Genomic DNA, 10,976 nt, shown 5'->3' with positions numbered 1-10,976 from the left:
GATTTTTTGACGCGATAATTGTGTACTAATTGGATATCAAAAAAGTTAACAAACAAGAAGCAAGCAAGATCATGGGTTGGAGGAAGACAATAGATCAATCACCTCTGAATGAGAAGCAGTTTAAAGAGTGGGATGGCATGCGATGTAACTTGACTGCGAGAAATGCGATTTGTGTGCACAGTCAGACAAGGCTTGATAATTCGGTGGTAATTACAAGGCAAGGTAATCCCCAGAGGCTCCGAGCGCTGCCGGGTGTAGTGTATGTATGCATACGTGCTTGGTAGTGAGACTTAATACACACCCTAGTAGTGAGATGAGATCAACCACACCCCGACTTAAACCGAAAACAAATACTTCTCGCACATCATCAGCGCCAGCACCACACGAATGCACAAAACACTGCGGGTTTCCTAAAACAATAGCTTAGCCGCCAAGCACAGACATTATCATTCCTTCATTAACAATCGTTTGTGCATTCCACTCACTTGCACGTGCGTGCTTTCACGTTGAAATGGGTGATAGTTTTTGTAATAAAGTATCAAACCTTGACAAAGACCGAGACTTTGCGCAGGCTAAATTACACAGCGTTACAACATCTACCGAAATGAACAAAGCAACACTGTATGCGTGCCACGGTTTTCCCGCTCTCCACAGCACTTTACGTTGGCTAAGCAAGTATTTTGAGTAACCCAGCCCTTAAATGAAGGCCAGCAACAACCAGATAAGAATCCAGCCAAGTCCTCAGTCAGCGAAGCATGCTGTTCCTACCAAATGACCAACTATTGGCAAAGGCTGCAATGTAAGAAAATGAGCTGAAAACGCTTCATTTCTCGCTGTTTCAGCTTCTCGTTTTCTGTGATTTTTTACTCTCCTCGCACCCTCTTCTCTCAGACAGGAACACAAATCAGCACTCTAGATTATTTCCCTCTCAAAGCAAATAAATAGATTTGATTCACAGCGACTGCAGTGTCAATAAACATCGCTTTGAGTGAGCGACGCGTGTGCAGGCGCGAGAAAGAGACCGAATGCTGCCAGGCCAAACACTGGGGATTCAGACGGGATGAAAGGAGCTGTCAAGGGAATCAGAAGAGGAAAAACATATCTCTATGGCACAAACTGACTTCATCTGCAACCTACCTGATGTTTCCACGCAGCCATCTCCTTTCATGAGTGGGCCCAATATCAGCAAAGAGATCCTGTGGGTTATATGCTTTCATGTTGTTATAATCAAGACGTGCAATCACCTTAATGTCTGTGACACTTAAATGGAAACCCACACGTGTGGAAACAAGGACATGCTGAAACATTTTAGTGATCGCTGTCAAATAGTGTTGTAAAGGGTTACTTTTTATACATTCTTAAAGGGACACACTTTTTTAAAATATGATTATTTTCCAGCTCCTCTAGAGTTAAATATTAAATTTTTACTGTTTTGGAATCCATTCAGCTGATCTCCGGGTCTGGCGGTACCACTTTTAGCATAGCTTAGCATAATCCATTGGATCTGGTTAGACCATTAGCATTGCCCGTTTAAAAAATAACCAAAGAATTTCTATATTTTTTATATTTTTAAACTTGACTCTTCTGTAGTTACATCGTGTACTTAGACAGACGGAAAATTAAAAGTTAAGATTTTCTAGGCCAATATGTCTAGGAACTAAACTCTCATTCTGCCGTAATAACTTTTCTGCTGTACCATGGCTGCAGGAGGCCCAATGATATTACGCAGTGCCCGAAAATAGTCCCCTGCTATTGAAAGTTACCAAGGGGACTACTTTTAGACCTTGTGTAATATCGATGTTCCTGCTGCAGCCACATTACAGCAGCAAAGTCCTTGATTATTACACCAGAATGAGAGTATAGTTCCATATCTGCCTAGAAAATCACAACTTTTAATTTTCCTTCGGTCTTAGTATACGATGTTACTACAGAAGAGTCAAGTTTTAAAAAGGAAAAATATCGAAACTCTTTGGTTATTTTTTAAATGCGATGCTAAATGATATAATCAGATTCAATGGATTATGCTTAGCTATGCTAAAAGTGGTACCGCCAGACCCGGAGATCAGCTAAATGGATTCCAAAACGATAAAAATCAAATGTTTATCTTTAGGGGAGCTGGAAAATGAGCATATTTTCAAAAAAAGTGGAGTGTCCATTTAAGTTAAAGGTTCTTAAATTAACCACTACTTTCTTACCTTTTCTACAGGTGGCTGTACCCAGATAGTAATAGACTCTGAGGCGGATCCGCACCGGAGTTGCCAACTTATGAAAGGATCCGGTGTGGAAAAAACGGTTCTATATAGCACCAAAAGTGGTTCTTTGCTCGTAATCATAGAATAACCGTTTTTTTGTGCTATTTAGCACTGGTGAAGCACCTCTGTAGAACCATATGGGAGCCATATAGCAACACTATAGCACTACATATGGTCTACATAGCACTATGTGGTTCACCGGTGCTATATGGCACTAAAAACGGTTCTTCTATGATTACGAGCAAAGAACTTTTGCACCGTTTAGCACCGTTTGTTTTTAGAGCTACAAAGAACCTCTTGTGCAACTGAAATGTTCAGTAGATGTTGAAGGTGCTTTATGGTACCACACAGCCTGACAAAAAACCTTTAGGAACTTTTATTTTTAGGGGTGTATGATACTATCACACTTATGCTTTATAATAGGTGATGCTTATTATTTTTTCAATTATCTTTACATACTAAAAAAAAGAAAAAAAAAATCTTGTTTATGCTGGGAGAAATAGGGATATGGGCAAAAGCATTGCAGGAGCTGTACATACCGCTGGTAAATTAAACAAAGAGTGAGTCGAGTCCAGTCTCACAGCTTTTCCAATCTAAAAAAACGTATATATTGTTTTTTACACTTCAATTCACACATAAATAGTGAAGCAAATGGTGTAGCAATGACATCAATCTCTCAATTATGTTTCTAATGAAATAGGTAGGTGACGTGTTTGCAGGTTAAAAATGGCAGCCGTGGGGATGTAAACTGTGATTTAGAGACAGGATGACAGAGGGAAGTTTGTTATCCGTGTTTTTAAACACTCGTGGGGCTGAAGTGACTCTTCAATCACCCAACAAAAGAAGAGAAGTGTTCCCTAAGGGCCAGACTTAAACCTCAAGCAAACTGACATCCAAAACTAAACTCCTTTGTTGGGTTTTCTCAGGGCACTGTTATAGTGATGTATGGATTATACTGTACGTTCAGGTATAAATAGAAATACGCACGCATTTGCCAGCCAGTATTTCACTAGAAAGAGGATCTGTACCATCTTTTTGCATAGTCTTACCTGTGAGGAAAACAAAACATCATTGGAAGTCACAGAAAAAGATTTGCATGCCAAACGATTATATGCAATTACCAGTATTTTAATTATCCAGAATGAGCACGGAGAATGTGAAAAGTGCACATAATAAATGTGGGCCTACAGATGTCAACTCGAGAATGCAAAAATGTCACTGAAGATCAAAGAGAAAACCGATTCACTTCTTTTTCAAGGGGGTAAGGAGGAGAGCCACAGAAGTCAGGCGAGAGAGAAACAGGGGTGTATTTGCGAGGAGTTAAGGGCTTTGGTTTAAAGAGGCCATGCTGATGTGGTAAAGGCAGAGCACTTACTGTAAGCTTTATGGCTTTCTCGGGAGCCACGCCCAGAAGCTGCGGTACGAGGCCTATAATTAGAATACAAGTTGATTAAAAAAGACAGGGGGGCGATGGAAGCACGACCTTCCTCTCAATATACAAGCTGCTGTACTGCCTGCAGTTCTCTATCATCCACACACTTATGAACGCTATTGATGTGGAGTGTTTAAATATTGAAAACTTAATGGAGCTACGAACTCTTTTTCCTTTTAAAAACAGGCTTAACCAAAGTTTACGCAGCCCTCAATTACTACGCAGATTTCTGCCGTAGATAAAAATAAACGAAATAATCGGATTTAAGCGTGAAGGCCCTTCCCCCAAGAGTAACAAACATGGTAATGTGGGTATACGAATCTAAATAGACCACACAGCAAGATGAATACAAACTTCAAGCTTGCGTACGTGGCCTGAGGAGAAGATGTGTGCTTATTTTGTATATACTATGGTTTACAGAGCAGATATACAAGAAGATTTAGACAACACTTCATTTAATTATCTATCGCAACTAAACAGTAAACAGTTATTGTTCCCGCACGTTGCCCATTCCTTTTTGGATGCCAGGCTGGTGACCTCATTGGCTGTTGTCTTTACCAGTGTCTGTGCTTTTAATCATATATTTGTTTACCGTTGCTACTTTCTGTTGCTTTTTAAATGTTTTTACATACAGTAATGGCCAAAAGTGATGTCAAACTTATCTCTTTATTCAAATATTTTATCAAAGATTAATTTAAAATGTAGTATGCATGTTGCATTGCTATGTTTGGAGTATAAACTGAAGCTCAGCTTATAAAGACAAAAGAGGATCAATAAAATATTAATAACAGATAAGATTGTATGTACTTTATTACTTTGTGGTTTAATATTTTGTATGCTTTTTGTTTTTCTATGCATTTTTTGTACATTCGAGTAAAACTTAATTCCTTCATATGCTGTTGTGCCTTTTTGCCAAATTATTTTGTCTAATAAATACCTTTAAAAGTTTTGTGTTTTTTTTCTTTCATTATGTTCCTTATATGTTGACTGCCAAATTTAACCTGAAGATGCATTTAAAGCTAATATAGTTAAAATTTGTCCTCTAGGCCTTTCGCCACTACTGTATGTGCCAAAAGGCTTTGCTTCTTTCTTGTTTTCACACCATTCCAGCATATATGGTTATATTCATGGCGATAACTGGTTAATCTATACACAAGTAAATCAATACACAGGTTGGATAACTTCCACGTTTTTGGCATATGGGAGGAAACCGGAGTACCCGATATAAACCCACAGTGACACATGGGGAACATGCAAACTCCATGCAGAAAGGCCACCTGTTCCATTGATGAATATCAGTCATGTGACCTTTTACGTCATTCCAGTTGAATGCCGCCATCTTGAGTACCTACCGAGTATCAGTAGGGTACTGAAAAGCATTGGCTAGCTTCCTACGATTTACATATTTCTTATCTTTTATTGTCTATGATTTTTACGGATATGGGAAATGGCTACGAAAGACAAAATTTCGCACTTCAACTGTCATGAAAAGAAACGCTACTTTAAAAAATATATCTTGGTTAGGGTGTGATGCCTACTCAACCCTGATGCGTTCTTCCAGCCGCTGTCCGCTGCTTCCAAACTACCACTATTTTTACAACACTAAGAAGGCACGACACAACATGAATCTTTGCACGAAGCATCACCCGTATCTCTACACATGAACAAGAGCATTGAGAACATTGTTTGTGTACACAGAGTTTACTAAAAAGAAAGGTTTTAAACAACTGACTTTGGCTGTTATGGTGTCCGCTTGCTATATTTTTGCCAGACATAAAGATTCGATTTCCGAATGCGAATGAATGAATCTCATACGAGGCTCCTTTTTCAACTAGAAGGTCAATATTGTTGTATATGCGACAAAACAACAAATTATCCGTGCATTTATATGGAACTATGCTTTAGGAGCTATCCATCTTTACTCTCCTCCCTCACGTCGCATTCAGAGATCGATACATCTTGACTGGCAAGATGGTCGCCAGCGGACACTGAAAACAACCAAATCAGATGTTCAAAACCTTCTTTTTAGTAAACTCTGTGTACACAAACAATGTTCTCAATGCTCGAGTTCACGTGTAGAGACACAGGTGATACTTCGGGCAAAGTATGATGTTGTGTCGAGCCTTCTTAGTGTTGTAAAAAAAGCTATTTTGATGTCAGAACATATTTGAAGGCATAGCTTCTAGTTCTTTTGCGACCACTTCAGGTACTCAAAATGGCGGAAGAAAAGTTTGAGATGTGAGTGACGTCAGCTGGTATTCATGAATAGCCGGGGCTCGAACCGGGGACCTTCTTGCTTTGAGTGCTACCCACTGTGCCTCCCCACCCGCTCCTTTAAAAACGTAACTATACGCGGGCTTATCAATAATCTATCTGGCCCACCGCAAATGTCACAAAGCACTGATATGACCCGCTAAAACGAGCACAGAATTTCTGTACCATCCCCCGGTTATAATCTCGCACAGGTGATGAAGATCTCAGCCTCTCTTTTGTTGGCTCCGTGATTGACAAATACCAGTAGTTAGTGTTCTCAATAGAGGTCACATGGCAATTGCACCATGCAATCACAATTTAAATCTGTGACCTCACAGAATGCTTTAAAAAACTCTAAAAGCAGAGCAGATACTCATTATCGGAGCGACATTGACTGTGTAGAGCATTCATGCACTTCATTGTTAAGTTCCTGTGCAGGTATGTGGCCTTTCATGCTTTGCACATTGTCCCCTGAAGCAGCAAAGGTACCCTTAATCTCTTCAAAGCAGGTAAGGTCAGAAGCAAGATGACCTGCCCCTGGCTCTTATGAAAACACTTTTGTCGGAGCGTAGGCGCTGACCTCTGTGGAGGCAGAAGAAGCCATTGTAGCACACAACATTCTTGAAGCTCATCCACCAAAGCGGCACTGGTTCTGCATGTGGGTATTCACCAGGTCGACAGGTAGATGGCGATGCGCCTGCAGGTGTTCAGAGACAGAAAGGTGTCGCTTTGGAATTGTTTTAAGAAAACAATGTGAGGATGTTAAATAAGAAGTATACCAGGAAGGGGCTGACATGAAGGACACATCAAACCGCAACCAGAAAAAAGAGTAAAGGAAAACGTCAAGATGTTTCCAAAGGACACATCAGTCAAGTCATATGTAAAAAACTTTGAGGTGGACACAAAAGGGATACAGCACCGACAGGTTTAATTAAAGAGTGAGTCGCCTTGCTCTACCTCCTTATTACCCTGTCTCCTTCATAGAGCCAGTCTGGAGCCAAACACGGGGCCAAGCACCACCTCCTTACACAAACCAACACACACACCTCTGATCACTCGCAGGTACAAAATAATTTACCCGGGACACAGTGCTCTACCAAATGAGCACAATTCTTGCATTTTTTTAGACAATTAAAATAATTAAGGAGCTTAGATGCAAAAGCCTAATAAGCATAATGATATTAGACGAATGCTCTCGCCACACATTACATGTTCATCAAATACTTTTGTTTCAAATCCACTTAATCCCAGCCTCAGGATATTCAGAAATACAGGTTTGATGGCACAATCCATTATGAGTTTGATCAAAATTGCTCATTTACAAGAAGACATGTCAGACACACTTAGAGGATTTTGCATCTGAGCTCTTTTATCATCAAAGCCAACCTTTTGCCCCCTCATTACCAATATCAAAAGCAGTGTCAAGCCCTTTCTAAAAAAACATACACTACATACACACCTAAAAATGATGATGTAACAAAGGGTTCTTCACAGAGATGCCATGCAAGAACCATTTTTGGTTCCCCAAAGAAACATGCAGTCTAAGGTTCTTAAAATATATATTTTTACTATACAAAGGACCTCTTTGAAATAAAAAAAGGTAATTTGGATGCTCTTATGGAACCAAAAAAGGCTTTTGGCATTGTGTAAGGCCTTTAGCTATGTGGGCTGATTATTTGCATGTAGTTTACAATAATATTCCCAAATATCCATGACCAGTAAAGTTTTGGACACACCTGACCATATTTCCATACTTCCATTTGTGTTTTAGTTTGATGTTTTTTTTTTTATGCATAAAACAGAAATAATAAAGGTTATGACTTTAAAGGTGGACAGAATTGAGTTCTGATCCCTCTTAGTTTCAATACTGAGAAAAAGAAAGAATCATGAGAACAGCTCCATTTAGTTTCATCCCTAAATAAAAAGAACTTTCAGTGTAGTGTCAGTCGATACAAGCAGAAACCACAATCAAGCGAGTCCAATCAGCGCTCCAGCCACGGCCATAGCCCACAGTTAAAGAGAGCCAGAACCATCCAAGCGTTCCATGCTGCATTCCCCGCCATGCAGAGATACAGTCGCCCTCCATACCCTGAGATCTGGAGCGAGACCACCTGTCAGGAGCCGCCCGAAACCCCACCGTGTGCCCCCCCACAGGCTGACAGTGGGGTTAAGGGTGTGTGATGAACTGTACAGGGGGAGGGGGAGGCTGCGAGCAAGAGCTGGCCAGCAGCCCATAAGGCCAGACCACAGCCCAAAGCAGCTCATTGTGGTGGGACTGGCGTCTCCGTCCCGGGCCCCCGCTTTTGTGCAGCTCGGCACGAAGGAATGACTGAGCCCTCAATGTGTTCGGAGGCAGAATTTCGTATAAAATAAAGCGAAAATATTTCGGCGCAGACGTACTTTGGTTTACCCTGTAAAGTGTGTGAAAAGCTTCTGTTTTCATTTCCCCTCATCGCGCCATCAGAGGGTGATAACTTTCCTCGACCGCTGGGTTTGCGTTTTTATGCGTGTGATCTTAGCGCCGATGACAGATTCAGATATTCTCTTCTTTCGCCGCTCTGGTTGAAGAGAAGGCGAGAGCTCAGCGGTAGCTGATGGAAAAATGCAGAGGGGTTGGAAATGTTGATCAGAAGCACTTTCCTACATAAATAAATCCTCAAGATATATTTCAAGGAACATTTCATGTATAAAATACAATGTTGTAATTGTTTACTCATTTTTATCAGTCCAAACCAGTAGGATTTCTTTTTCTTCCTTGGTCTAGCATGAAGGAAATTTAGCAATGAAAGTGAATTGTGACCGGGGGCTGTCAAGCTTTGACAATGATAAAACTTAAGATAGTAATAGTTAAAACAACATTTAAAGAGGTACTTCACCCCAAAATGTTGATTCTTTCATCATATAGCCTACTCACTCTCAACTCCAAGTTTAAAATATATAAAATATTCAAAATATTTTGTTTATAAATATTTGTGTTGTTTATATGTCTATATGGTGTTTTAATATGTTTTAAGACACGCCATGTGCAAATTCATCATACAACACCATTGCTAAGTATTTTCTCCATAAAATTGGAGACAGTCTCATTACCTTGGTTTAAAATCGCATTGGTTTCCTACGTCACAAACATGTAACCAATCACATCAACATAGCTGAATGAATGGACCAGTGCGAGTCATAAATATTATGTTTGCATACAGTAATTGCAGCACAGCTGCTTCAGCACTGCTTTTGTGATGCTCACACATGCAGGGTCAGTACTGTACCCTGTTGACATCAGGGCTGTTTAGTGCTGATTAGTTTCAGGTTACTGCTGCAAATGCAGCAATAGCAGTTATGTGTGTGAAACTGCCAAATGTAGCATCTATTTACATATATATCTATGGTCCAAGGTGGTGCGAAAGAGTGGAGGCAAGACTAGTTTGCATATACATCATAGATATGTACACTAAAGCCCGCACAGATATTCCGGAAAATATACGGGAAAGGCATCCTGGATTTTTCCAGAATTGTTAGATTTTTTGTTCATTCACACTGCCATGATTACCCGGCATCTGATGGTCCCGGAAAGACACGTGACATGTTGAAAGTCCCGCCCTCTCTTCTACGCAGTGTCTGAAGTTTGCATATTATTTATTTTTTCTCTCTCCAGAAACAATTTGCATGCATTTTTGGTTATGATAAGACTATAAAGGAGCGCTTGAACGCACAGTTCTATGCTGGTGAATGATCTCAGCTTCTGAGTGGATATTTGATGAGCTCCCTGATCTCTGCTTTAATCCAGTTTTCAGACATTTCTCATCGTGATTGTTTATATGCATTTAAAACCCGCATTTTGAGGAGCTGAACGATATATGTTGTTAGGATGACGCGCGGGTATTTTCGTTTATTATAGCTCAAATGAGCACGTGACGCGATATTCTTTTATGCTGCTGCATGATCTCCGTTTCAACGCAGTAAGTAACGAGCTAACTTACCTGATATCTGCTTCAGTCCAGTTTGCTGACATTTCTTGTCGTGAATGTTGTAAATCCATCATTTTAAAGAGTTTAACCAACTTCATGTTGCCATGACACCCGCGTCCTCACTACGGCACGTGCTTCATTGTTTATGCGTATCATTTATCATTTCCTGATAACTGCTTTAATCTAGTTTGCAACATTTCTCATGGTGAATGTTTATATGCATGTTATCTCTCGTTTTAAGGAGCTTAACCATAACTTGTGTTGTGATGACGCGTGCGTCCTCACTATGACACGCCCATTACGGCATTGTTACAGCTTCTTGTTCACACAGAGGGTTTTCCGTGTATCTGACTAGGTCCTCTTTCCGGCAACGATCCCAGAAGATTAACAGGACGAGTTTGTGTTTGTGGGCAATTTTCCGGGTATTTTCTGGGACCAAAGGTCTGTGTGAATGGGGTTTAGATGTCACCTTGTCTACAGCAGTTCATTGGACCGAATGCATCAAATAGAGCCGGCATCTTGAAACAGAGGAGCCACGCATGCGATTTTCTTGGTTTTCTTTTGGTTCGTTTCAACAGTCAGACATGTATTTAGCATTGAGTCCAGAAAAAAATTTAGTTTTGATATTATGAAAATCTACTTTTTCTAACTATAATGCATAGTGCTAGTAGGCCTAACATCCATACACAGCACAAACGTCCGGCACCTTCCATGAATTCGAAGTACAGAAGGAGATACTGTAAATAATAAACAGTTGAAGAAATATCAGCGTGATACAAAATGACCAAAACCATCTTTCAAAAAATTTATTGGAAGTGTAAATATTTTTTTATTTAGAGCCAAGTCCCGTTCGTTTGCATAGAGAGGGTGGGGTTTATGACTTGTATTGCAGACAGCCACCATGGGACAATCAAAAAACCAGCGCCCTCACTTTTCAAGATGTATGAGGCACACGCACAGAGGCGGACACTAAGTATTTTTACTTTATAGATAAAAGTACATTTTCAAGTATTTGTATTTTATCAGTATTTTTCTATGGAAAACATAAATTCCAAAGCATATTATCATAATTTT

This window comes from Paramisgurnus dabryanus, chromosome 19 (genome assembly GCF_030506205.2).
Source record: "Paramisgurnus dabryanus chromosome 19, PD_genome_1.1, whole genome shotgun sequence".
Classification (NCBI taxonomy): Eukaryota; Metazoa; Chordata; class Actinopteri; order Cypriniformes; family Cobitidae; genus Paramisgurnus; species Paramisgurnus dabryanus.
This window is presented reverse-complemented; position numbering follows the sequence as displayed.